We start from the raw sequence: 27,086 nt of genomic DNA on the forward strand, positions 1-27,086 counted from the left end.
TAGAAGTCTCAATGACCCACCAGCAATAGTATTTAGACCACATAAACTTGTGATGTATGAAAAGCTATAGTCCCATTTCATGTACTGCCTCCTCCTTCCTAATGTTCCATTTGCTTACATCCCCAGTAGGTTTCTAAAGCAGAGACTGCTAGTCACCTACCCAGGATCAAGTATCCCCCCTCTCCTTAATAACAGAACCCCGGTTTTATTGCCGAACATAACATACCCAGCTGAAGCACTGCATTTCCAAGCCTCTTTTGCAGTTAGAGGTGACTTTGACACTGAGTTTGGACTAGTGAGATGAAAGCAGAATTATGGTGTGGGACAGCTGAGAAGTCTCTTTAAAGGGAGTCAGCCCAGTGTAGACGTGGGCCTTTTTTTCCCTTCCTTCTTTCTTCTCTTGAGAGTCTGGGGTGTAAACTTGACAGCTGAAGCCTACAGTGGCAGAGCAGACACAAGAGGTACCTTGGTTTCAGATGATTTCTGGAGGCCTCCAGACCCGCCCTCTTTTATTTAGAAGAGTTAAATCTTTGTGTGTTTAAACCACTTAGTGACCTTCACACATACTTAACACCTTATCTATGCTGGTGCTTTCCAGAAAACAACTGGTCTTTCTTCTTATACCCATTATGAATAAAAAGTAATTACTTCTCTGTTTCATTCTCTCAGAGTCTGGGGCCTTTTAAGATTACTTAATAATATTTTCAATAATGACGGACAATTAAGATTTCTTCTTCCAGATAACATTTATCAGGGACATTCAGCACCTTTCTTTTTATTTTGTATTTATTATGTTCTTATTCAGTAAATATGGGCATGTCTTATCTAGTCACAACATTAATTGAAGTATGTAATTAGCAAGAATGCAACTTCCCTCCAAATAAGCAAAAGGGAATTTAAAAATAGAAAAGAAATTACATAAATGGAATTGTTCAGAGGAATCATTTGAATTACAAAAAAAATTTTTTTGAGTATAGTTGACTCACAATGTTACACTAGTTTCAGGTATACAACATAATGATTCAACTTCTGTATATATTATGTTATGCTCACCATGAGTGTAGCTACCATCTGTCACCATACAACGCTATTATGATACCACTGACTATATTTTCTATGCTATGCCTTTTATTCCTGTGACGTATTCATTCCATAACTGGAATATATTCATATTGGAATATATGGAATGTATTCCGTAACTGTATATCCCATTCCCCTTCACCCATTTTGCTTATCTCCCACCTGCCCTCTCTCTGGCAAAAATCAGTTTGTTGTCTATATTTATAGGTCTCTGCTTTTTATTTATTTACTCATTTGTTGTGGCTTTTTTTTTTATTCCACATATGAGTGAAATCATGGTATTTGTCTTCCTCAGTCTGACTTATTTCACTTAACATAATACCCTCTATGTCCATCCATGTTGTCACATATGGCAAGAGCCATCCTTTTTATGGCTACATAATATTCCTGTGTGTTTGTGTGTGTGTGTGTGTGTGTGTGTGTGTGTGTGTGTGTCTTCCTTATCCTTTCATCTACTGATGAACATTTAGGTTGCTTCCATTATCTTGGTTATTGTAAACAATGCTGCAATAAACATAGGGGTCCATCTATCTTTTTGAATTAGTGTTTTTGTTGCCTTTGAGCAAATACCAGTAGTAGAATTATTGGATCATATGGTATTTCTATTTTTAGTCTTTTGAGGAAACTCCATACTATTTTCTACAATGATTATACCAGTTTTCATTCCCACCAACAGTGGATGAAAGTTCCTTTTTCTCCACATCCTTGCCAACACTCTTGTTATTTCTTGTCTTTTCAATTTTAACCACATTTAGGATTTTGATTTATAGTTCAGAATTTTGAACAGAATGTAGGCTAAATAGAAAGATATTTTTATAGTAAGGGGATGTTTATTCTCCCCTTGGATTTTACCTCACAAACAGCCATTTGGTGAAAGTTCTTGGTTTTAAAATACAGGCTAGAGGAAAACCCAAGTGTTTTACTTTGAAATTATTAGAAACTTTGAAATTCTACCAAGTATTCAGGGTGGCTATTAAAAGTTATGTTTTCAGTGCTTTCAGCTACTATCTAAATTCTGAGAATAACTTGTACCTTCAAAACTTTAAATAAACATGTAGAAACTCTTAAAGACATAGGATCTGTCAATAAATACAACGCACACCAAAGACACTTCTGACTTTAGAATCAAGACACAGACGGTTAAAGCTAGATATACTTGTGAGAGTGTGCAGTGCAATTTCCTCATTTCTCCTTTGTGTTAGTGGGTAGAACAAAATGAGAACCTCAGTTTTCTGCTGACTACTTTATTTTTTCCCTTATCTTAGACTATCTGCTTTTAAGCGCAAGAAGGCTATGTTGGGCACATGCCAATAGAAAATAAAGGAAAAGGAAGAAACAGATTGGACTCTAGATCCTACACTGGCTTCAGACCTTTATGAATCTTCTGATATCCGTGGCCTTTCCTGCCTTACAAGTATTCTGAGGGTTTAGTCAGTCAATAAAAGAAGGAAGGGAAAGTATGTTCTCAGCTATTAGTAGTTAGTCCTTTCTGAGTCTTATTTCACAGGGAACTTATCATTTTCTGAAATAAAATAGATGACCCTTATAAGGTGAGAGAATGACTTCTAGGTACCATCTTGAAGATCATGTGTTCTTTTCTAGCCTAGGAAGGGTAAGTTTTCCCACAACTTTGCTAGTGGAGGCAGTGGTAGAGGTAGATATTACAATATTTAATATTTGTTTTCCCTTTTATACTCTAAGTCCCTTCAGGACAGAGAACTGACAAAATTTATCTTTGAGTACAAGGAAATATTAACCAGCACAGTGCCTGGCACCTACCTATTGTGTGTTTCCATCATGAAAATTGTGATGTTAATCCCTAGATAGGTTTTGACATTCATTTAATCAGTTTTGTGCTAGAGTTGAGTTCTTGGTTTATGTTGTGTGTTCTATTTACCTCAGGAGACCAAGAAAAAAAAATCCATTCACCTAAAACCCAACAGCTATTCCTACTGTGTCCCAGGTATGGAAGATAAAGACTAGGCCCTTCAAAGTTCCTACAGGCTAGTAAAAATGTACAGCATTTTCCACATGCACAAAATTCTGGAGGTAACCTTTATAAAGTTATTTGTATAAAGGATATCCTTATAAACACTAAGTTGTCTCATGAGAAGAAGCAAGGGGACCAACTTTCTTAGAACAGAGGGCTCAGATTGGAGCCATAATGAGAAATAAATTAGAACTGACAAAGGGCTCCATTTGAGGAAAGGCCTTAACTATCAGCATGAGAGTTTGACCCTGTTCTGCTTAGCAACACCGAGCCATGGAAGAATTTTTTATTTTTTTATTTTTTTATTTTTTTTATTTAAAAAAAAATTTTTTTAACGTTTATTTATTTTTGAGACAGAGAGAGACAGAGCATGAACGGGGGAGGGTCAGAGAGAGAGGGAGACACAGAATCTGAAACAGGGTCCAGGCTCTGAACAGTCAGCACAGAGCCCGACATGGGGCTCGAACTCACATACCGCGAGATCATGACCTGAGCCGAAGTCAGACGCTTAACCGACTGAGCCACCCAGGCGCCCCCATGGAAGACTTTTAAACATGGAAGTGACAAAATGAATGTTGTATTTCAGACACATCCTGGAGTGTATAATGGATAAGCAGCAGAAAGTCTCTATAGTCAGATAGACTAGGTAGTTGTTAATTTCTGTCATCAGGGCCTGCATTGAATTTAAAATTGAAAAACACAAATTCATTCATTCAGAAAATATTTATTAAGCACCTTATTTGGGCTGGACCTTAAGTTAAGAATTGAGGATACACCTATGTTTCTGCCTTGTAGAACATACATACCAGTAGAAAGTAGTGGTGTGTGAGTGTGTGTGTGTGTGTGTGTGTGTGTGTGTGTAAAAGAGAGAGCAGTATTTAATTGAAGAAATGGAGAATGACATAAGGAAAGCAAATTTGGTACAGAAGATGTAAACCTTATCAAAAACATGCTTAACCTCCCTCACCTGAAATCAGAGAAGCGGGTATTAAAACCATAATGAAATAACAGACTGGCAATATCTTTAATAGGTTGACAAATAGCAGATGTTAGTAAAGATATGAAATGATGGAAACTGGAATGCATATATGAGTATATGAGTATATATCAGTATGTATTGTATGAGTATAATATATGAGTATGAGTATATACGAGAATATATTAGTATAAACACCATCATGAACAATTTGACAATGTCTTATAAAGTTGAAAGTATACATTATTTAACAAAGATGAAATCCACCAACATATCTGTTGATAAAAGAATGGAAGAATAAATGAAATACTAATCACAAATGAAAACTAATGGACTGAAACTATATCTATCTATGTGCAGGAATCTTTATATATGATGTTGAGTGGAAAAAGCAAATTACAGAAAAATATGAGCAAAAAATCATTTATATGAAGTTTATAAACATACAAGTTAATAGTATATACTAATTTTACACAAAGAAATGCTTGAGGATAAAAAGCATGTAATTTAGGACAGAGATACTTTCAGAGGCCTGGGGAGATAAGATTGGGGGTAATACAGACAGACTTTAATTTTATGCATTATTTTTTATTTCTTATATTGGATAACAGACTAAGAATTCAGTGTATTTTTGTTCATTGTATTATATATTTTTCTTTATATCTTAAATGATTCCTAATAAACTTTAAAAAGCCTTACTCATAATATGATATGCACATCACAGACATCCTGCAGCAGCCTAATGGTAAGGGACTGGCTGGTAATATACTGGTTTTCAGGAAATTTCTGACAATGACAAATTTCTACAATGACAAATTTCCCTATTACTTAAGAATAATGACCATTGACTGGGCACTCTGAAATTTCCAGGGAATTAACTAGAGCTACCAAGCACTGTCCCTCTGGAAGATGATGCTTTCTTATGTAAGAATGTATTTGAGAAGTGTCTTAGAAATGGTCTATTTCTTTCTTTCTTTTTTCTAACATTTATTTATTTTTGACAGAGAGAGACAGAGCATGAATGGGACGGCCAGAGAGAGAAGGAGACACAGAATCCAAAACAGGCTCCAGGCTCTGAGCTGTCAGCACAAAGTCCGGCATAGGGCTTGAACCCGTGAACTGTAAGACCATGACCTGAGCTAAAGTTGGACACTTAACCGACTGAGCCACCCAAGAAACCCTGAAATGGTCTATTGCTTGACCACATCCATATAATTAAACATACCTAGGCAAAATATTGACTTTGATGATGCAAGCTAATGTTCTGCCTATAAACTGCCTATAAATTGCTAAGCCTATTTAAGGACTTAACATAGGTTCAATTTTCCTATTTCCTGACAAAATAACGATGATGGATGGGTCTGAGTCTTCCCTAGAGTGGCCCAGAGTCTCTGGAGATGGAGCTTTCACTATAAGGAATGTTCTTCCCTACCCCACTCCAAGGTCAATACAAAATCCAGCCTTGGATTTCGCATTAGGTGGCTCCTGGCTGCCTGTTTCAGGCTGTCAGTCTCCTCTTTGTATACAATATGGCTGAGTTGTCTTCTGGGTGGTGTCTCCCTCTAAAGACAGAGTCAGGTTTCTCATTAGTTTGCAAAATAGCTTACTGCACTAACTGTATTCTCAGCTGAAATTCCCAACACTGGATGAGTCACTCTGAAGATCCTGTTGAAGCCAGTTTGAGCAGCTTTCTCATGTTTACAGCACAGAAAAATCAAAAGCGTAACATTTGGAATATGACCTGCACTTTAGATGCATCCACTTGGACCGATGGGTACTTGACCAGCCGAGGGTTTATTGGACTGCTCTCTTCTTTTAATTATAAACTATTGAAATCCACCCAAGAGTTCTGACTGAAATCTGGTGACTGGAGTTATAATAAAATCAGAATTTCTGTGTTTTTCTGGGAGGGAGGCAAGGCGGGGATGTTAGAGCCACTCAATAAGCACTAAATAAATCATGTTCCCTTGCTCTGGTGCGAAGGGACCTAGCACTTCCTCTGCTAGGCCCAGCTGATCGACCTCTATAAAAATCTTAACAGGCACTTGCGTCCCAGCAGGAGCTGTACTGGGATGAAATCATGGAGTGCCTGAGGACAGCACCCCCCTCCCCATTCCCATGGCAACTGTCAATCTCATAGGAACAGAAAAGATGTCTTAGGTTTGGGATTTCTTTTGGAATGCTCTCTGGGATGGAAGTGCCTTATTAAATTTCAAAGATTCAAGACTCAGGGGAAAAGATCTGCTCTTCTATTGTAATGGTAGGGAAGTGTGCCATTTTCTTTTTATTGGGAAAAAAACCTTGGCCAGTTGATGGAAATTATAGGTTGGCATATTTGCTCAAAATAATACAGAGTTATTTACAGAAGTAGTACCGCTTGGTAATCGGGTGGCCTATCTCAGAAATTCAAGCATTCTCTGACATTGTAATAATGCAAGCAGAGGACGGATGTCTAATAATCAAAGATGATATAAGCAAACAAAACAAACAAACTACTGAACTAAATGAGGTCCTTGAGAACACTGAGATCATGTTAAACATAAAGCTTGAGTTGAATCTACTGGGATTCATGACTTATGAAAGTATCCCTTCATGCTTACAGATCTCTAAAAGGAATAAACTGAATATGTAGAAAATTTAGAGAACCAAAAGAAATAACATAGGGTAGGTAGAAATGCAGGGAACGTTGGACAGAGGTTCTGCGATATCTGGTTTTGTCTTTGTTACTAAGTGGCTGAGTAAACTTGGACTGGTCATTTGAACATTCTTTTTTCTTAATGTTTACTTACTTATTTTGAGCGAGAGAGAGAACGAGTGGCGAGGAGGGCAGAGAGCGCAAAAGAGAATCCAAAGCAGTCTCCATGCTCACCGTGAAGCCTGACCTGGGGCTCAATCTCACAAACCGTGAGATCATGACTGAGCCCAAGTCAAGGGTCACATGCTTAACCAACTGAACCACCCAGATGCCCTTGAACATTCTTAAGCCTAGGTTTCCTCATGTGGGTACAACGAGGAAACTGGACTAGAGGTTTTCAAATACCTGTCCTTACTCTCAGAACCTAGGACTTACATCCTTGACAGGACTGAGAGGAGAGAGCTACAGAGCCATGTCAGGAAGAGAAATTCAGCATTACTGATTTCTGAAGACAGGCCCCAACTAGAGAAGGTATCAGGTGGAAGGAAATGACAAAGTGATGAATTTCTCCTCTAAAAACAGAGAAACTTGATAACCACTCCAGAACTTTGACTCCTTGATGTACGCCTTTTCAAACAAAAAAAGAAACACTTAAATGCCAGTTAGTTCTATCTTCATGTATTTTCTCTTCTGTTGTATTCTTTAAATTTTTTTAACGTTTACTTACTTTTGAGAGACAGAGCGAGACAGCGCATGAACAGGGGAGGGGCAGACAGAGAGGGAGACACAGAATCCGAAGCAGGCTCCAGGCTCTGAGCTGTCAGCACAGAGCCCGACACTAGACCTGAACTCACAAACTGTGAGATCATGACCTGAGCTGAAGTCAGAAGCTTAATGGTATGAGCCACTCAGGTGCCCCTCTTCCACTTGAAGTTTCTTGAAAGAAACTTAATATTTTTCTAGAGAAGGATAAGGTATAGATCCATACATGAATAACCATCAGTGAAATCCTTTCCCATTTTTATTTTAGCCCATATAACACAGAACAGATCGGGACATGGCATTCTGAAAATAAGTCGTCCTCCGATTGATTCTGATAGTCTCTCCTTATGTCTTCATAGTCCAATATAACAACACAAGAGCAGAGAATTGCTGATACCAGTTAAGGAGGGGTTAGAAGGTCTGGTGTTGTGTGTAGGTGACTGAACCCTCCTTCAGAAGGGAGCTAAAAGTCACCTTTCATGCTTTACTCCAAAGAGCAGAGGACTGCGTCTGATCTCCTAGTCCATAGATCTAACAGAGGCATGCTCACTGAGTTTAATAACCTCTCCAGGAAGGAGCTGTAGTAAAAGAATAAAATGTTTCTGCCAATGCTACAATTTTCAATGTCACAAAATCCCAGAGGTCTTCGAGGTTCAGAAAGGGTCACATTCTAGTCAAATGGAATAAATATGAAATTGGCTTCATTTCATATCATGTAAACGTATGATAAGAAATTCAAAGATGAAATGTATGAAGCATATTGGATGAATGACAGTTTTATATTTCTAGTACATTTGATACATTTTGTCTTTATTGAACTTAGTACCACATGTGGTATCTGGACTGGAAAATTGAGCCAATTTGGTACTGTCATTTGTATTTTATAATTAGGAATGGCGTGTAATATATGGACATTTGTGCCTTTTGTTTAAGAGTCTATAATTTTGAGCCAAACAAAACCCTCAATTAGTACAGATTTAAGTCAGCAGCTTGTGAGCTAAGGAGGAAAAACTCAATGTCAAATGCCATTTCTTAATTTAACAAACATGAAATGTTTCTGCCCTGCAAGCTGTGGTCTCTGGGATTTCCTGGTGTTTATATTTCACCTCGGTAAATCCCCATACTCCACATGAAAATTAGCATTACCTTTAATATTTCCAATATGATAACCTTCTCTCTGCCAAATCCAATTAGCTTTAGAAATCTAAATTTCTTCTCACATAAAAATCTTTGAAGTAATAGGGAAAAACTTGTAAACGACTAAGCAACAAACACATACTGTTTGTCATTTATAATAAGTTTACTAGAGCAAATATTGTAGGAAAAATCTTTAAAATAATTTAACTCTTAAAAAACAAGTTTGTTGCCATACATTTTTTAGTTTAGGAAAGACTATATAGCTCAAAATCCTTTTCTTTTTCTTTATTTAGCGATGTGGCCTCACTGTATGTATTCATCTTTTTTTTTTTTTTCAACGTTTTTATTTATTTATGGGACAGACAGAGACAGAGCATGAACGGGGGAGGGGCAGAGAGAGAGGGAGACACAGAATCGGAAACAGGCTCCAGGCTCTGAGCCATCAGCCCAGAGCCCGACGCGGGGCTCGAACTCACGGACCGTGAGATCATGACCTGGCTGAAGTCGGACGCTTAACCGACTGCGCCACCCAGGCGCCCCTATGTATTCATCTTTAAGATGCTCTTCGTTCTTTTTCCTCTCTTCCACTTTTTAAACTTGCATTTTTCGCTTCCTACTGAGACTTTCGCTCTCCTCATCATTAGGAAATAGGAGAAATTTCATTCACTGAAGGTTGATCTCCAGCAAGGAGGAACAAAAAGAATGTTCTCCTCCATTCTCCTCCAGCAACGAGGAACAAAAAGAATGTTCCTCAAATTTCTGGAGAGATTAGAGAATGGGTTATTCTTCAATAATTGGAGATTCCTTTTATAGGTCATCAGAAAACAAGACAAAGCAAATAAACACTAACAATATTGCTAAGTGACCCAATCTAAGTTCCACAAACTTAGAAAGTTTCTTGTTTCTTTGTGTTTTAAGGAGCCCAGCCTCTCCAACATGCATATGCATACCTACCGTCCTTCAATCTCTCAATCTGTAAGCATCTAGTGCCTTATGCTCTCTTGTAAGCCTGAACAAAAACCTAAAATTGTATTTTGGATTCATGCAGGGTTGAAATGATAACACAAACCATTCACTATCTGGGAGTCAACTTGTATTTAATGTGGAGACAAGTTATATGTTAAAGGAATGACTTTTTCTAAGAAGATCTAATACACCCATGGGTAGGGTCATATGTCAAAGCATTGAGCCTTCTCGTTCCTTTCTCTGCCAATCTTAAAAGCCACCTATGCACGAGATCAACCACTTTTTTCTACCACAAAGACGTGGTAAACATTCAGAGAAGGTTCAAGGTCTGACCATTTACTCACAGTCATGCATTGATTCTACCAGGTAGGAAGGAGTGAGAAGTTGAAAAAAGTAGAATATTTGGAAGGGCAGGAAGAAGTCCCCTTGGCACAGTAGGATTCAACGACCCTTCCAATCAGTAGAGTAAAAACATCTAGTTTAGGTTGCAAACTACCATCCTCTGGAGTGTCTTCTGATGCTAGTAATGTGATTCTTTCATGGTTTGTAAAAAGGTACCCTAAAGTTAGTTTAGGAAAAAAGAGAATGGACTCTCCATCATCTACTTATCACATTCCGTTTCCACTTAGGGTTGGAAGCCCCTGGAGTGACCAGCCTGGAATGTGAGGACTCATATCAACAATTTCACAGGGTTAGTTAGCCACTACTACATTCTGTCTCCTTTGCCTTAACATTCCATCTCCTAATGGTTCCATTAATTGAGACTTAATGATTCTATTATAAATGACAAAGGATGGACACTTGTTGGGTTTTCTAAAAAGACTGAACAGGGAAGATCTGTTGATTCTTTGGCAATTCCTGGAGGAAACTACTTCCTGTACCTCAACCCACTGTCAAGGCCCAAGTAAATGGAGAGACATTTTAGGCCTGTCCTGATCTTAGTTAATCTGATGTGCTCTGTGGTCACTGCTGTGTAAATGGCCTGAGGTTTAGAGGCAGAGCTACCCCATAAACCCTGCTCTCAGAAGCAGATAACAAAGATACTGTCCTTTGTGGCTTCATATCAAGTGGGAAACCATGCCAGAGAGATCAGGCCAGGGGAGGCTGGCCACTGGGAAGAATAGAAAGAAGGAATGCTTGTCACTTGATCCCTCATGGAAAAGGGGCCAAGGACACAGGCTTTCCATCACTAAGAAGGCCAGTAAAAGACCACGTTGTTTTGGAGTGGTTAATCTCATGGAACAAGGAAATTTTCCAGCAGTCCAGGAGAAGAAGATGAAAGTATCACAGTGGAGTTTCCCAACATGACTGAGGTTTCTGTCAATGTAAACGGCATTCCTAGAATCCCCCCAGCACAGCTTCCGAATTTGACCTTTTGTGATTTGCAGCCTTAAAGCCACAAAACCAAACTACAGTCCTTATTATACTTTGGTGCAAGAGGTCAGGAGAATTTTTATCCTTAAGGCTAATTTGCTGGATTTTGCTGGCTTAGCATTATCCATAAACTATCTGGAAAACATTTTTGATCACTCTTAATTTATTGTAAAGGTCTGGGGCTAAACCAACAGAAACTGCTCTTTTGGGGATCATTTCATGCATTGGAGCCTGGAAAATTAAGAATCTGTTTAAATTAAAGTTAGTAAAACAAAGAGTCTAAAAGCAGTGGCTCTCAGGATCTTCCACGGTCTTATAATCTTCAGGCTGATGCAAAATTCAAATCATTATTGCATATTTAATGTGCAAGTGTGAATCTACACTTAAATCTTACCCAAACTTTTCAGAGAATTATCTGATGTTCACCAACCTACCCTTCAGGGTTCAGCCTCGTCCATCAAACCCTACTGTATAATCTTGCCACTCTAGCTCTTTTAAGTAGAAAAGGGTTTGGAAGCAGAGATTTGGTGCTCACAGAATTGTTCCAAGGATGAGCAGCATGGGCTTTAGGCTAAGCATCTAGGAGCACCTCTAACGACAACTCCTCACTGGCCCATCAGAGGAAAAATCGCTAACACATTCACAACACAGGCCCCCCCAGGGGAGTTACGAGGCACAATACCTATCTGCAGAGCTGGAATTCAGATCTTTGGCAGACATTGCTATCACCTCCTTAGCTGTCTTTCCATGCCCACAAAATTAGTGACTGGACACTGGAAGGTGGCTACAGAAAAACCCATCTCCACCAACTGGCTTCTAACCAAAAGAAATGTGGCAGCAATCTGAAGACTGCTATCGAACTTCTGCCTTCCAAATCTCAGGTAATTCCTCTCATTGAGGGAATCTAATGTGCATCCAGCACTCTGGTTTGAAAAGGGTCTTAAAAATGTAGTTTCTAACCTTGTACACTCTGTGGCACAGAAAAGCAACCTAGGAGTAATTTAGGACAGATGATGGTCATCAATTCAACACAGCAACCATAAGCATTACTATTTTTACTAATTACTAATTACTATTAATTAGTTTTGTTTCCTACTCTCACACTGTTTTAAAAAAACATTTGGGGGTGGGGTGGCGCCTGGGTAGCTCAGTGGGTTAAGCGTCTGACTTTAGCTCAGTCCATGATCCCACGGTTCATGGGTTTGAGCCCCGCATCAGGCTCTGTGCTAGTAGCTTGGAGCCTGGAACCTGCTTCAGTTTCTGTGTCTCCCTCTCCCTTTGCTACTACCCCTCTTGCGCTCTGTCTCTCTGTCTCTTTCTAAAAAATAAATAAACATGAAAAAAATTCTAAAAAGTATTTTGAGAATAAGGCCATATTTCCAACTTCTAAATGCCTTGACATACCTAGAAAAAAATTCATGTGCAGTAAATATTTATGGGTTTATTGCTTTGCCAAATAACCCTTTTTCCCCTTAAAAACATTCCTTTGAATGTGTTTGTTAAGATATTGAATGACTTTCCTTTCTTAATAAATGGAGTATTTTCCGCATACTTTATTTAATTTACTTTTTTGGTGTATGAGCCTCTTGCAGTAATGTGAGGTCATGAGTCTGAACATTTATGATCATTGTACAGAAAGGATGAGAGAAAGAGACAGTAGAAGGCAGACTATCTCCAGCGTGATGTGCACGGACTCCAAACCATGGTTATTTCAGGAAAGGCGCATTGATCTGAATTGTCTTGGCATGTTTCATCTTTCTACTAAAAGCTGAATGCATAAAAAAAATCTGAGTATTTCATTTGAATGAGTATAATGCTGGATAATCTAAACTTAAGTTCAACAGCCTGATATCCACATATTAAACTTCTATTTCAGTATTGATTATCTGTCTAGCAAGAATTTTCCCAAAATCTTTTCTTGCAGAGGTAAGTAGGTTGCCTACAGTGGCCATTGGAAGAAGTTCATGAACCAAAAAGTCCAAGTACTATAGAAAAATTATAGTGTTAAAAGTTTTAAATTGAGGAGTCTCAACGATCCTAATTGATGTTATCCTACCCTGAATCCTGGGGACATATAGTGACTTGCCTTGGGTTACATACCTGGTTAAGTGAAAAAAACCAGAACCATTAACCCGTGTCTTCTGATTAGCTCAGGGCTCTTTTCACCACACAGTGGATTATGTACCTATTTTTAACAGAATTGGATTTTTACTCCTAGTAAAAGAAGAAGGTTAAAGTCTACATTTATATACTAACCTTTGGGAGATTCAAGAATCTCCAAATCCATTGTCATATATGTGAAGAGGTTAGACTTTTTTTTCTTGGGATATTCCATACCCCACCCCATCCCCAAAACACACATTCCTATCTGGTTGAAGTGGTAATTTCAATATAGCAAAGGTGTGAGAGATAACAGAAAGGGGAACGCTCAAAGTCCCTTCAGCAGCAAAATTCTGTGAATTCTAGTGTGTTCACATAATGACACTCTCAACAAACAAGTACTTGTATCCACATAATGGATTTCTAGCATTCACTTTGACTTAAAAATCGGGATCCTTTTGGTGAATTCAGTTCAGTGCATGGTGACATGGACCCTCTAGAAGGGTTATCAGCACTGTCCACTCTGATGAGGGGACTGGGGAAATGAGTGTCTTAAATATCAAGCATTGGTAGTAAATATCAGGCTAGCATAACAAATCATTTTCTGGAATTGAAATATCATAGACTCAGCTCTTCTGGGAAGAAAGAATATACAGGAGATTTGGGGAGGGGCATGGGTGAAAGAGCCGACAAGTCAGTTAGTGGGAAACTTCCCAGGACCAGCCAAATGAGATCTTCTATTATCATCCTTCTAGTTCTTGGTGAGGCTTTTAATCTTATTTTCACTGAATTTAGTAATTATTCATATCTGCAAAGATAGTGTCCATACTGATCAATGAAACAAAGAACAATAATTAGATGATCCAATGACCTATAGAAAAGCAATTCCCCCCAAATGCCTTCTCTGCTCTCTCTCAGCATAATGTCTGAAATAATGAATGTTAGCAGCATAATAAGGTCCTTCCTTCTCTCTCAGGAGAAAATCTGATGGCAAATATACGTTGTAAACCACTGTGCTTACTAAACAGTATAAGTAAAAGTCATTAAGAAAATGCCAATTATTATGCCTTTATCAATTTAAGCTAATTTCCAGGGTTCAAAAGACTCGTAGTCCATAATGAAAAAAAATACTACCAATCTCTTTAAAAAAATTTTTTTTACAATGTTTTATTTTTGAGAGAGAGACAGAGCATGAGCAGAGGAGGGGCAGAGAGAGACACACACAAAGAAACCAAAGCAGGCTCCAGGCTCTGAGCTTTCAGCACAGAGCACCACATGAGGCTCGAAATCACAGACCACAAGATCATGACCTGAGCAGAAGATGGATGCTTAACCAACTGAGCCACCCAGGCACCCCTCTACCAATCTCTTTTTAAAAGACTTATTAAGCATGAGATCTTTACTGGTCGGTGTTAACTTCTACAGTTAAACACTCACAACCCCATCAGGAGAGAAATAAATGGTGGCTAGTTAGAAATATGATATTCATGGGATGGTACAAGAAGGAAAGTGGCCAACACCCATTAGCCAGGAAAGTTCCTGGGAAGGAGACCTTATCTACATCAATAAATAGTATGGAGGTGGGGAATATTGAGGATTTCCGCAAAGGAAAGGCTATTTTAAAAACACACTGTACCCTAAAAGTGGAATGCTATTTTCAACAACTTTCTGGGGAGGAGAAACAATTGTCCTGAAAAAACAGAAATTACATCATCGATTGAACTAATAGCAATTGAGCATTACTGTGTTAAGAACTTTACACAGAGTATTTCATCCAATCCTTACACCAAATCCAGGAGATCAGTACTGATAATAAAAAAATGCACTGCTTGCTTAATATTTATAATGTGCTGGGCATTACTCTAATTATTTTATATAAATTCACTCTTTGAACCCTCATAACAGCCCTGTGATGTAGGTAGTCATTTATCCCCATTTTATAGAGGAAAAAATGAACCACGGAGGCGTTAAACAACTTATCCAAAATATGCCACCAAGTAGAAGAGACAGGATTTGAGCCCTAATATATCTTTGGTGATTGGATTTTCCCCCTTTTTTCCCAAACATGGATATTTATCACATCTTCATGCATTCATCTATTTAACTGATATTTGTTGAAGGCCAGTTGGACAAGCACTGGAACTGGGAAAACCTCCGTGACCAAAACTGTCCCTGTACTTACGGAGTTGTCATTCTAGCTACATCTTACTGTGCCTCATCTGAGTAAAGACTGGAATGCAGGGGATGGGGCGGCGGGGAGGATGTTAATCATGTAGAAATATACGGAAACTGTCGTCAAGTGAAGAGACAGTTTTTACAGTCCTGGAGTAGAAGCCTGTGCTTCAGGAAGAAAATTCTGAGTGGAAGGGACAGCTTTAGCAAGTATGAGTGAAAAGGAGGACAGGGGTACCTGCATGGCTCAGTCGGTTAAGCATCCCACTTCCATTCAGGTCATGATCTCTCGGTTTGTGAATTCGAGCCCTGCATCAGGCTCTGAGCTGACAGCTCAGAGCCTAAAGCCTGCTTCGGATTCTGTGTCTCCCTCTCTCTCTGCCCCCACCCCCCCATTTGCACTCTGTCTCTCTCTCTAAAAAATAAAAAATAAACATTAAAGAAAAAAAGAAAAGGAGGACAGACAGCTGGAGTGGAGAAACAGGGCAGGGTGGTCACAGAGGCCAGATCATCTGAGCAAGCATGTCGGTTTCACTCTGAGTAAAACGGGAAGCCATTGCAGGGTTTTGAACAACAACAACAACAAAAAAATGACCTGATCATTTCCTAAAACAATCAGTCTGAGGGCAGCTGGGTGGCTCAGTTGGTTAAGCATCTGACTCTTGATCTTGGCTCAGGTCATGATCTCACAGTTTGTGGGGTCAAGCCCTACGTTGGGATCTATGCTGACAGTGGGGAGCCTGCTTGGGATTCTCTCTCTCCCCTCTCCCCTCCCCCCAAATTAATAAATAAATTTAAAAATAATTTTAAAAAATAGAGAAAAACAGTCAGTCTGCTGAATTGAGAACAGACTGTAGAGGGACAAGGGTAGAAGAAGCACGTTCTTGACAAACTGATATGGGAAAGGGTTGTGGCGGACTAGGGATGGGAGAGGAGGTCAGGAACTCAGCTTTGGATATCCTGACTCCAGGATGCTCCCTAGACTTCTTAGTGGAAGTGATGAGTAGGCAGTGGATAGGGCTTTGGGAGAGAGATCTCAGCTAAAGACATAGCATTTGGAGTTCGCAGCACATACCTGGAACTGAAAACCAAGTGGCTTGGGGAAATTAATAAGCTACTGGAGGGAAGGCCTGAGGACTAACTCTGGCCACTCCATCATCAGGAGGAAGAACCAGCAAGGGAAACTGAGAAGGAAAGAACAAAGCAGTGACGCAAGAAAAAATAAATGGGAGTTTGGTGCTCTGCAGGCCAGTAGAAAACATACGTCAAAGGGGATTTTTTTTCCTTTGTAACTAACCCCTTGGTAAACAGGTCTTACTCACTGTTCAGTTGCTTTTTATTCATAACTGATAGCTATCATTGCCATTATGGTTGCGCTCGCTCCTGAACCTGCAGCCAGCGTGGGGCTGGCTGGTGCAGGATGACTGAGGCTTGGCTGATTCAGCTCTGCTCCACACAGTCTCTCATGATCCATAGGGCTAGCACAGACTCGTTCCCATAGCAACAGGCAGGGATCCCAGAGAGAGCGAGCAAGTCACAGAGCAAGTCACAAGGTAAACCTCTATTCAAGGTATAGTAAGTAGAGTCTGTCTCTTGATGAGATAAACTACAAATCACATGGCAAAGGGCATGGATAGAGAGGACTGAACATTTGGGGGTAGTTTGCAATCCCTACTGCTTACCACTCTGAAGCCCCAGGCTCTGCAAGAAACTCCCTGCACAATCCCAGGAACCATACTGTGACGGTGATGCCCTCCCTGTCAAGACAGACTGCCTTCCGCATCTTCTGTGCCTTTCTAGATCCAAGCCTTTCTCTTAATTTTTTGTGAGACAGAGCATGTGCAGGGAAGGGGGAGGGAGAGGGAGACACAGAATCTGAAGCAGGTTCCAGGCTCTGAGCTGTCAGCACAGAGTCTAATGCAGCCCTCGAACTCACGAACTGCGAGATCATGACCTGAGCTGAAGTCAGACGCTCAACCAACTGAGCCACCCAGGCACCCCCTAAGCCTTTCTCTTAAGTCAGCTCAGCCTCCCTCACCTTCTTTTCAGACCATTCTTGTCGATACTCCCCTCTCCCTCCCTGAGCTCCTACAGCCCTTGAAACTAGAGGCCCAGAAAATATGTTAAAGAGACTAAGTGGGAGCCTGGCATACAGCAAGCACCCAGTGAGTGGTAGTGATTGCCATTATTCTTCTTTAACACATATAAATCATCTGAAAATGTCCTCTAATTATTTTCCAACAGTCATCTTATCAGTCTCCCTAAGTAGGCCATACTCTCCTCTAATTGAAGGGAAATGTCTTATACATCGTTGTGTCCTAACAGTGATCGGCACAGTGGGAGGCACATGGTAAGTACTCAGTAAAGCCTTGTTAATTGTTAAGGGTTGATTTAAAGTCTAAGGAGATTCTCATGATGTGGAGATTATCACGTAGTTAAAATGTCACGAAGCGACATTAATTCTGGACACGCTAAGAAAGACATGTATGGTAGAAGAGAATTCAATTATTAGCAAAAGGATTATTCTCTCTAAGGAAATTATCTATTTTCTCATCCTTTCACATCACTTTTACTGGCTCACTAGTTGGTATTAAAGGTGTGAAGTTAGGAGTTCAGGAAGCCTGATAAAAACAGGTATTAATCACTTTTAAGCATGCCTTATATTTTCAGCAAATACATTGTCACGTCCATTGGGTAGGGTACTCTTCTCTGGAACTTCAAAACGGATCCTCCCCTTGCTCGTAAGCTTGAAAGAAAAGGGTAAAATGCAGGCTCTCTCAAAATCGAGTGAGGGCCAGTGAAAGAAGAAAAAACCAACAGGCAACAGAAGGAAAATGTTAGCAAATAGGCTAAAAACTGCAGTAATCTTAGTGCCTGACTGATTTTTGTGTTCTATAGCTGTGTTTGAACCATAGACTACATTATCCTGGTATCCGCTGTCACAATTTAAGAGAAAAAAAATTAGTGGAGTATTACTTTGGGGTGGGTGGTAGGTTAGTAGAGGTCAAGTGAAGAATTTCCACAGACCCAGATTTTCTTAGTTCTTTGTGGTATTAAATTCTCCCTAAATAACATGACTGTCATGGATTTCAACATGCTCTTTTAAGAAATCAAATCAAATCAGTGTCAGATAGTCTCAACTGAATAAAGTCACAGTGAAACGTCTGCTATCTAGCAATCTAGTAACTTCTCCAAACATCACATTAAACTTGGTCTCAAAGTTACAAATATGTGGTTTATTAACTTTTTTGTGTGCAGTAGAATCTAAAATAAAATTAGAATGCCAAGTATAGAAGTTGAGACATTAGAGGCATCAAGGCATTTTTTATTTTTGCGCATTTCTACAGGTTTTGATTTTCTATATTTTTTAAAGTTCTGAACATCTAGTCATTCTGTAGACACACGATTGTGTTGACTGTTGCTGAACATGACAGTTGTGTTTTTGAGATTATAGAAGCGTTTAAATTGTACAGGAATACATCTGGAGACTGAAACTATGCAATGAAAAGAATGAATTCTAGTAGCTTACCATGAAATATGTATTTTGTGGCCAATTGATCAGTCCTCCTCATCCCCGTCCACTTTTCCCATGTTCTCCTGCCACACTTTGAACTCAGGAAGTATATCCTGATGCCAAGACAGGTTATATGTCCACATTCTGGGCTGCTTTTCCCATCTCCACCCTCTTCCTCTTCCAAATTATTCCTCTCACTACCAAATTAATCTCCGCCAAGTAACAGATGCATCATATTAGCCCCTTGCATAAAACCCTTCACTGGTTCAGTTAGACCTTGAGAATAAAATCCAAGAACCTTATCTTGGTACTCAAGATCTCCAAGTGCTATTTTCATAGCACAACTCAAATCCTCACAAAAACGACTTCCTCTGACCGATGGGACAGAAACCGGCATGCAGCTACCCAACAGCATTTTTCCTCCTCTTCCTTTTAATGGAAACCTAATTTTTCATAATGGCACTACATCCAGTGTAAACAAAAAAAAAAAGGAACCTTTCCCAATCTTGTAGTGATTTTGTTCTTGCCTATAAGAGGGTAAGTGCATGTTTCTTAATAGGTCACTGGGCAAAAATTTTTAAAAGGAGACAAACAGACATGTTTGCTTTTCCCCCAGTGTTCTTTTCCAAACAACCCTGTGCCAAGCCAGTTTGTACGTGAGCATTTGTGAACATTCTTAATTATTTTCTTAAGATATATCCATGAGGGGGAAATATTTCTTGAAGCATATCAAAATTCAAGTTAATTACCTTTCAAAAAAGTACCAATTTATACCTCCTCTTACATTGTATGACATCAATTCTACATAACTTTGCAAATGTTGGCTATTTTTATTTAATGTCTTTTCCAATTCTTGTCCTTTTTTAAAAGGTTTGACTGTGATCAAATTTATATTGTAAAAGTATCTCCAAACTTTAAAAATGTATTTTTTGCAATGTACTAGTCCTAATTACCAATCATGAAGTCCATCCCAAGTACCTAATTTGTCTTCACGAAGAAACCATAAAAATTCATTTATTTCCCTCATTTACCAGCAAATACTAAGTGACTACTAATTATTCTTCATTGTTGTGACAATACTTGTATTTTCCCTTCATTTGGGAAAAATATTTTTGCCATGCAGAATTATTCCACTCCTTTGTTGTCCCATTGTCTTCTGGCTTCTCCGTTTCTGTTAAGAAGTCAACTAAAATCTTACTGCTGCTTCCCTGATAATGTATCTTTATTTTCTGGCTGCTTTTACATTTTCCTTTTAGTCTTTGTTTCTCAGCTGTTTGACTATACTGTGTGGTTTTATCTGTATTAACTTGATATTCAGTGAGCTTCATAAATCTGTGATTTGATTTTTTAATCAGTGTTGGAAAAGCCGTGACTTATTTCTTCAAATTTTATTTCTGCACAACTTTCCCTCTTTTCTGTTAGAATTCCTAATACACATATATCTACACATAGAATTCCTACTACACAAGCTCTCTGATAGCATCCTATATGTCTCTTATGCTTTGTTCTCTTGTTGTAGTTAAAGTCTTTTTTCATTGTGTACTTCAATTTACATTTTTCTATTATCCTATCTTCCAGTTTACTGATCCTTGCTTCTGCTAAGTCTAGTCCATTATTATACCCATCCAGTGTGTTCTTAATTTTGGATATTATGTTCTCAGTTCTACAGTGTATATTTAGTTCTTTTTGGAGATCTTAAATGTCTTAACATATTTGTAATAGTATTTTTAAGATTTTGTCTACCAATTCTAAAATCTTGGTCATTTGTGGGTCTGCTTCTACTTGCTAATTATTCTTTTGAGCACGTGTCATATTTTCATGCTTCACATTTTCTTATTGTTGTTACTGTATGCCAAAAAATATGTATATAATAAAATTCTAAGTCCTAAAGATGATGTTCTTTTCCCTCAAAAAAATACATTTTTTCTTTTCAGAAGTTGATCAGTTATGCCAATCAGAATTTTAGCTGACTCAGAACCAGACTGCAAGTTTTCATTAATTTTAGTTTACTTTTGGTTTAAGAGAATGGCACCTATCTTGAAATTATTCCATACCCTTCCCTCAAGCAACACTTTGACTTCTAAACACTGTGAGAGCACAGGATTTTGCTCTGTCTTTCTAGCTCGGCCCCCACATTCTCTGATTCCCAATACTCAACAAAAATCCTCTAGGGGAAAACAGGCATGTGGTAAAAACTGGCTGTGTGTTTGAGACTTCTCTAGATTTCAATCTGTCATTTCCGTTTTTGCACAGCTGTTAAAAGCTGTGCTGGTTTCTCTTCTGTCTCCAAGAATCTATCTACTTTGGCAAGCGAAATTTTCTGTTCATACCCAGATATGGTTGCTTCAATTTGTCCCTGTGGGAAAGAGCACACTGGTGAATAGCTACCAATTTCTGCTCACCTAGAAAGAGCTTTTTCCTCTCTGGATTTAGTATTTTTGCCTAGTCTGCATGTGAAGCCCTCCAAATTATCCAGTTTTGTCTAGTTGTTTTCATGGGAGAAATGGTCCATCAGAAACTTTACATTCTAACTAGAAATGGAACTGCTTTCTTCCTTAATTTCGGGAGATTTCAGAAGGCATAGTTCACAAATGGCGGATAGTTCTAGAATAGATATTAAACTTCAGACATGACATGTTCTTGTCTACTAACATTGGAAAAAACACACTCGAGACTGATAAATATGGTTGTACTATCTCTGCCAATGTGCCCTTTTACACCTTGTGGCATGTAACTACAATGGCCGAAAATAAATTGGCCTAGTGTAATAGCTTCTAAAAAAGGGTGAATTTTGTTATAAATCAAAGGTAGGTGCAGCACAGATCATCATGACATGTTGTAATGGCCTCATATGTCCTCATTTAAGTCTGCATGAACTTGGCTGGGGCAAGGATATTATTAATAATCATTATTAGTTTTTAATGGTATCAATTCTTTTTTCCCTTAAATATTACATTTGAATAATGAAACTTGAAAGTTTTTGTTTACTAATATTTTGTAAAACTCCATGTAAAATAATCCCTATGTTTGTTCCACTAATTCAACTTGTACTTTTCCATTAGTATGGCATTTCCAAAGACCGTACCACAGGATGCCTATTTCCATTGATAATTCATAGGAAAGCATTCCTTAGATAAATGTGTCTGAGAAATACTACATACTGAATCTCCTTTTTTATATTTTCAGTGAACATTAGTATTTTAGGAGATCTGAAAAGTGTTTGCAGTAACGCTTTTTACTTGAACTTAGTACTTTACGCATTTTAAAGTAACATCTATTAATATACTTTGAATCTAGTGTTCTATGGAACATCCTTTGGAAAATGTTTTTCTAGGAGCACTTGGGTGGCTCAGTCAGTTAAGTGTCTGACTCTTGATTTCAGCTTAGGTCATGATCTCACATTTCGTGAGTTTGAGGCCCACATCTGGCTGACAGCTTGGGATTCTCTGTCTCCCTCTCTCTCTCTGCACCCCCCACACTTGCTCTCCATCTCTCTCTTGCAAAAACTAATAAATATTTTTTAAAAATTTTTAAAAAGGTAAATGTTTAAAAAAAAATGTAATGAAGTGGGGTGCCTGGGTGGCTCAGTCAGTTAAGTGTCTGACTTCAGCTCAGGTCATGATCTCACAGCTCATGTGTTTGAGTCCCCCGTCGGGCTCCATACTGACAGCTCGGAGTCTGGAGCTGCTTCGGATTCTGTCTCCGTCTCTCTTTGCCCCTCTCCCACTCACACACACTCTCTCTCTCTCTCAAATATAAACTTAAAAAATTGTTTTTAATAATAAAAGAAAATAATGTAATGAAGTTAATAAAGATAAGTCTACAAATTCTTCAACTTAATTGAGGGATAGATAGTTCTATTGTTATATATAATACAGCTTAGACATCTCTGTGTCTTTTGCAGAAATTTGAGATGTAACTCCACAGAATTTGGACTGTAACTGCATTCTTTATAAGACTTCTTGAGCATTTTTAAAGTTGATTTTGAATGGCAATGTAGTCCTCTTTTAAAGAACATATCAGTCTGCATGCCCTTTTATACATCTGAAATATCTATAGATATTAATTGGGTATTTCCTTAGGTTTTCTAATTCTATTGGCAAGACTTCTATGTCTGACAATATAATCTTAAATAGAAGCTGCTGCTTTAATTTCTGTGAAATTAGATGGACAAGTCTTGCTAGAGTTTATTTTTAGCTATTATAAATGTCAAAATTTATCCAGTCAAGAGAATCACTGGAGTGTTTCATTGTGGATTCCATACACAAGGATGATCCAATTCCCTGATGTCATCCGGGAAATTTCCAATTTTTAGAAACACAATACAACAATTATCACACCTGATGGTTGTTGATTCTGTTGGTGATACTTGAATCTCTGAGCACTACTGGTGGTGTTGACGTTTCTTCTGCCTGGATGTCTTCCCTTGAACATTCCTCTTGGTTAACTCCTATTCCTCCTTGAAGTTTTGATTTAAATGCTTCTTTTTCAGGAAGAATTTGTATGACTTCTCTCCCCAAAGCAACTCCAAATAGAAAACTAAACTTGTTCTTTTTCACAGCAGCCTGTTTTTTAATAATTGTATTTTTATTTGGGTTTGTAAATATCTAATATCTGTCTCTCCCGCTAGACCCTACAAGGGAGCATTATAAGGGCAGAGATTTTGTCTGTTTTTTTCCCCCACTGGAGTGTAATCAATAACAGTTTTGACACATAGCAGTTACTTGATAAATATCTGTTAAATGAACATTTAACATTCTTTCATGTGATCATACATTTTAGTCCCTAGCAGAAACATGTTTGAACTGAAAGGCCTTCCCTAGAGTATTGCCCAGTTCTGTGCAATCATCCTTTGTTTCAAGATAAAATGAAAGCTATTGATTGACTGTGAATCACAACAAGCAAATTTGTTGTCATAAAATTTTCCACAAAGTAGTAGTTTTAAATACAAAGATTGACTCTAATGTTAATGTGGTCACATTCAATTACACACAAAATATTTGAGAAACATTCGGACTTCTCTTATCCAATTTTCTTTCAACAGGATCATTTCGGTGTCATTGAAAAGTGTGTTGGTTAACAAGGAAACAGTCATGGTGATATAGATACAATTTGCATCGCCTTCTGTGCCCATAATTAGATTGATTGTCATGGGGTGGTCTTCGTACATTTAGATAAAACTACAAGAGCCTTTACCCGTAGAAAAGGATAGTACAGATTTTCAGTCAGGCTCATGTGTCCATTTGCCTTCTAAGAATTCATAATTATGCTGGTGGCTATTCAGTATAGCATGGCTTCAGTGATAGCAGGTGCTAAAACTTGCCTCGAGTGCTATAAAAAAAAATAGCACCAGTGAATCAGAAGAAATGCAACACTGCTAATTTGTTCTAGAAAGGTAATGGGGAAAAGGAGAAAAGAGAAGAGAAGAGAAGAGGAGAAGAGAGAAGGGAAGGGAAGGGGAAGGGGAAGGAAAGGAAAGGAAAGGAAAACAGAAAAGAAAAGAGAAGAAAAAAGAAAAGTAATGGCTGCTGGAGAAACACTTTCTCTAATGTTTTCCTCCTACGTCTTTCAGACATCCAAGGTTGAGAGTAGTTTTTTATTGGAGGCATTCTGGACAAAGCCACATCACATATGCCACTGAGGAAATGCCAAAAGTGGTGTTAGGATGTTGGAAGAGAGATTCTCTATCTGTTCTTCCTTCCTCCTTCTCTTAGTGGAACATACTGGATGGAAATGCTCAGTGCTGGAAAAATTCAGCCCAAAGATAAGGGATTTGTTCTTGTTTGACGAAAAAGGACTATCATGAGAGGGAAAAAAAAAAGTATTATATTTGTCATTGCCAGCAGAAAGAAGATGGTGCTAAGTAATGGTGGAAGAAGATTCTGAGCCGTCTCTTTTTTTTTTTTTTTTTTTTTTACTTCTTCCTGCTATCTGCATCTCATAAACACAGTTTATATAGGGGAAACTATTGAATACCCCATAAACCTCAAAATTACCTTTAGGATAAAATATCCTCATCAATTATTATTGTTATTATTATTATTAATACTTTTGTAGTGCACTATTTATAAAGCTAAGATAAAATGCAAGACAAACTTTTTTCTTAATGGCTTGGTTTCACCAGGCTTGAATTGACATAAATTGATTCATCTGAGATCAATTTAAAGAGCTAGACCTCTATAATGAATAATTAGTTAATCGTGCAATTTTTACAGCTGGAAGTTATATAATCAAATGTGTTCATTTTATGGATGAGGATTAAGTCCTTGGCTCTACTCTGAGAAGAGCAATAAAAGTTCTTGGCTGCTTTGACAGACAACTCAAATGACCTTTCATTACCTCCTGCATTAGATGCAAGCCTGGATAGAAATCTCATAAAGCCAAAAGTATTTCTGAAGTGACTTCTTGGACATTGGCATGCTTATTTCAGAAGCTGCAGTTCCTACTTCCTGAGTTGGCATTTTCTATGGATTATTTTATCTGATATTTGCATTTGAGTGATATTGCACCATCAAAGGCGGATAGTGTTTAAAATGCATTTAGAGCATCCTTATAAATAACATACGGATGTTATTTATAGTGCTTACTTTGTAGCCCCTTCAAATACTAAGATGATTCTTATTTGTATCCTTATTTTGGCTATTTTCTTTGGACGGTTCTCTTTAAAAACACAGAAGGTGAAATAGTAAAAAGAATATTCAGTAGAAAAGATGGAAGTTTATCAACATTTATTTAACACACATATTCTGTAAAACACTTCAGTGCATGCTTTTACATGCATTAAATTATCTTGTTTAGTTCTTTCAACAACTCTGTGATGTAGGTAATATTCCATTTTATAGATGAAATAAACAAAGACTACGTGATGAATAATGAACAAAACTAGATGATAAGGTAATGTGTAGTGACCACATTGTCAGTAAAATACAAAACAAACTTTTTCAGATCTGTCTGATTTCAGTGCTCCTTTTATTATATCATCTTTGAAGTCTGAACTATACTGAGTAAAAATAATGTGAAAATAGGACATGTAAAAAAAAGACATAAAAAGCAGCATCCTGAGTAGGGTCTGCGGGAGAATCAAGATGGAACTTAGAACCAAAGAGTAGGACCAAAAGTCTGGATGATATGTATGCTTTCCCTATTTATATGCTCAGAAAGTTCTCCATCCAGTTGGAGAAATAATTCTGTTTTTAACTGTGTGTGTGTGTGTGTGTGTGTGTGTGTGTGTGTGTGTATGAGTGTAGCTAGACTTTGAGAGTTAATGTCAACATCTAAGAACCAGCTCACTAATTAAACCTATTAACTACTGATGAGCCCAGTTACAGCTCTGGGAGAGAAGCTGATCCTTTGTTAACGAGTCCTCAAATAAAATCTGTTTCCTCAGTGGCTGAATATAACATAACCTTATACCATCACAAAAAATGTACAATGGGCTATTTTCTTCTACACAGGAAAACTACAATGCATCGAATGCATTGATTCCTGGATGGTTACTTAGAATAATAAACATATAATTAAAATCTAGTGGGCATATTTAGTTAGGATTACACTGGTTAACTATACTATTCGAATTACGCCTATTGTGCTCTATTTAGAAAGAACATAAAATCTTCTGCTTCTGGCTAACTGAAGTGAAAGGAACTAGGTTTATCGTCCTATCTGAAACAACTAAAAATTTGGACACATATTTGAAACAATAGTTTTCAGACATTGTCATCAGGCCACACAGGACAATAATCCATGAAAGAAGGGAAATGAAGAAGATACCTCAGTTTACTACCTGGATAGAGTTTCCAGGCTGTGGTGCAGGAGGAGAACCCAGGTGGAGCCAGTCTGGTGGGGTTAAGAGAGTTAGGGATCCAGAGAGGCTAAACCAGTGAGTAGTCACAGAACCAAGTATCACAGAGAGGTGCACAGAAGCCAAGTTCTGGAGATGTGCAGATGATCTCCCTCAGATCTTCTGCTGAACATCGCCCAGTGCATGTGTGTAAGGAAACTACCAAAGGGGAAGAAAGAAACACCTGAAAGGAGAAGAGGGAAAAATCTCTGGAACTTATTCAGGACCAGGAATAGTTTGTGTTCTCACTAGAAAAAAAAAGGAATAGCGGTGAAGCATTAAGTAAAACACTCAGAAGGGTAATATCTCAGTGGTGGAGCAGAGTTAGCCCTAGACTATAGGCTTCTCTGGTTCCACCTTCCAAACATTAAAAGCAAGCCTCAAAGAATCTACTACTTTCAAATAACGACATTCAAATAAAGCTCAAAAAATATTTGTAGAAACATAATCCAGCACAGTGTAAAATTCACAATGTCTGGCATCCAATCAAAAATTAGAGGCATACAAAAAGCAGAACAAAATGACCCATAATGAGGAAGA

The 27,086-nt window shown here is 38.2% G+C and overlaps 1 long non-coding RNA gene across 2 annotated transcripts in view; it reads right to left on the minus strand.

The window, feature by feature from the left end:
- The window catches only part of LOC147581538 (uncharacterized), a 229,043-nt gene that overhangs the window by 21,146 nt on the left and 180,811 nt on the right, over positions 1-27,086 (minus strand). Inside the window, exons 4-5 of one of the 2 annotated variants that reach the window (XR_015250012.1) lie at positions 13,021-13,134; positions 227-435 (exon numbers count right to left, since the gene is read on the minus strand). This is a non-coding gene — a long non-coding RNA (uncharacterized LOC147581538). The remainder of the gene's footprint in view (positions 1-226; positions 436-13,020; positions 13,135-27,086) is intronic. The other variant, XR_015250011.1, reaches the window with a different exon arrangement.

Source organism: Puma concolor, chromosome B1 (genome assembly GCF_028749965.1).
Source record: "Puma concolor isolate L17-30 chromosome B1, mPumCon1.1.hap2, whole genome shotgun sequence".
In the NCBI taxonomy this organism is placed as follows: Eukaryota; Metazoa; Chordata; class Mammalia; order Carnivora; family Felidae; genus Puma; species Puma concolor.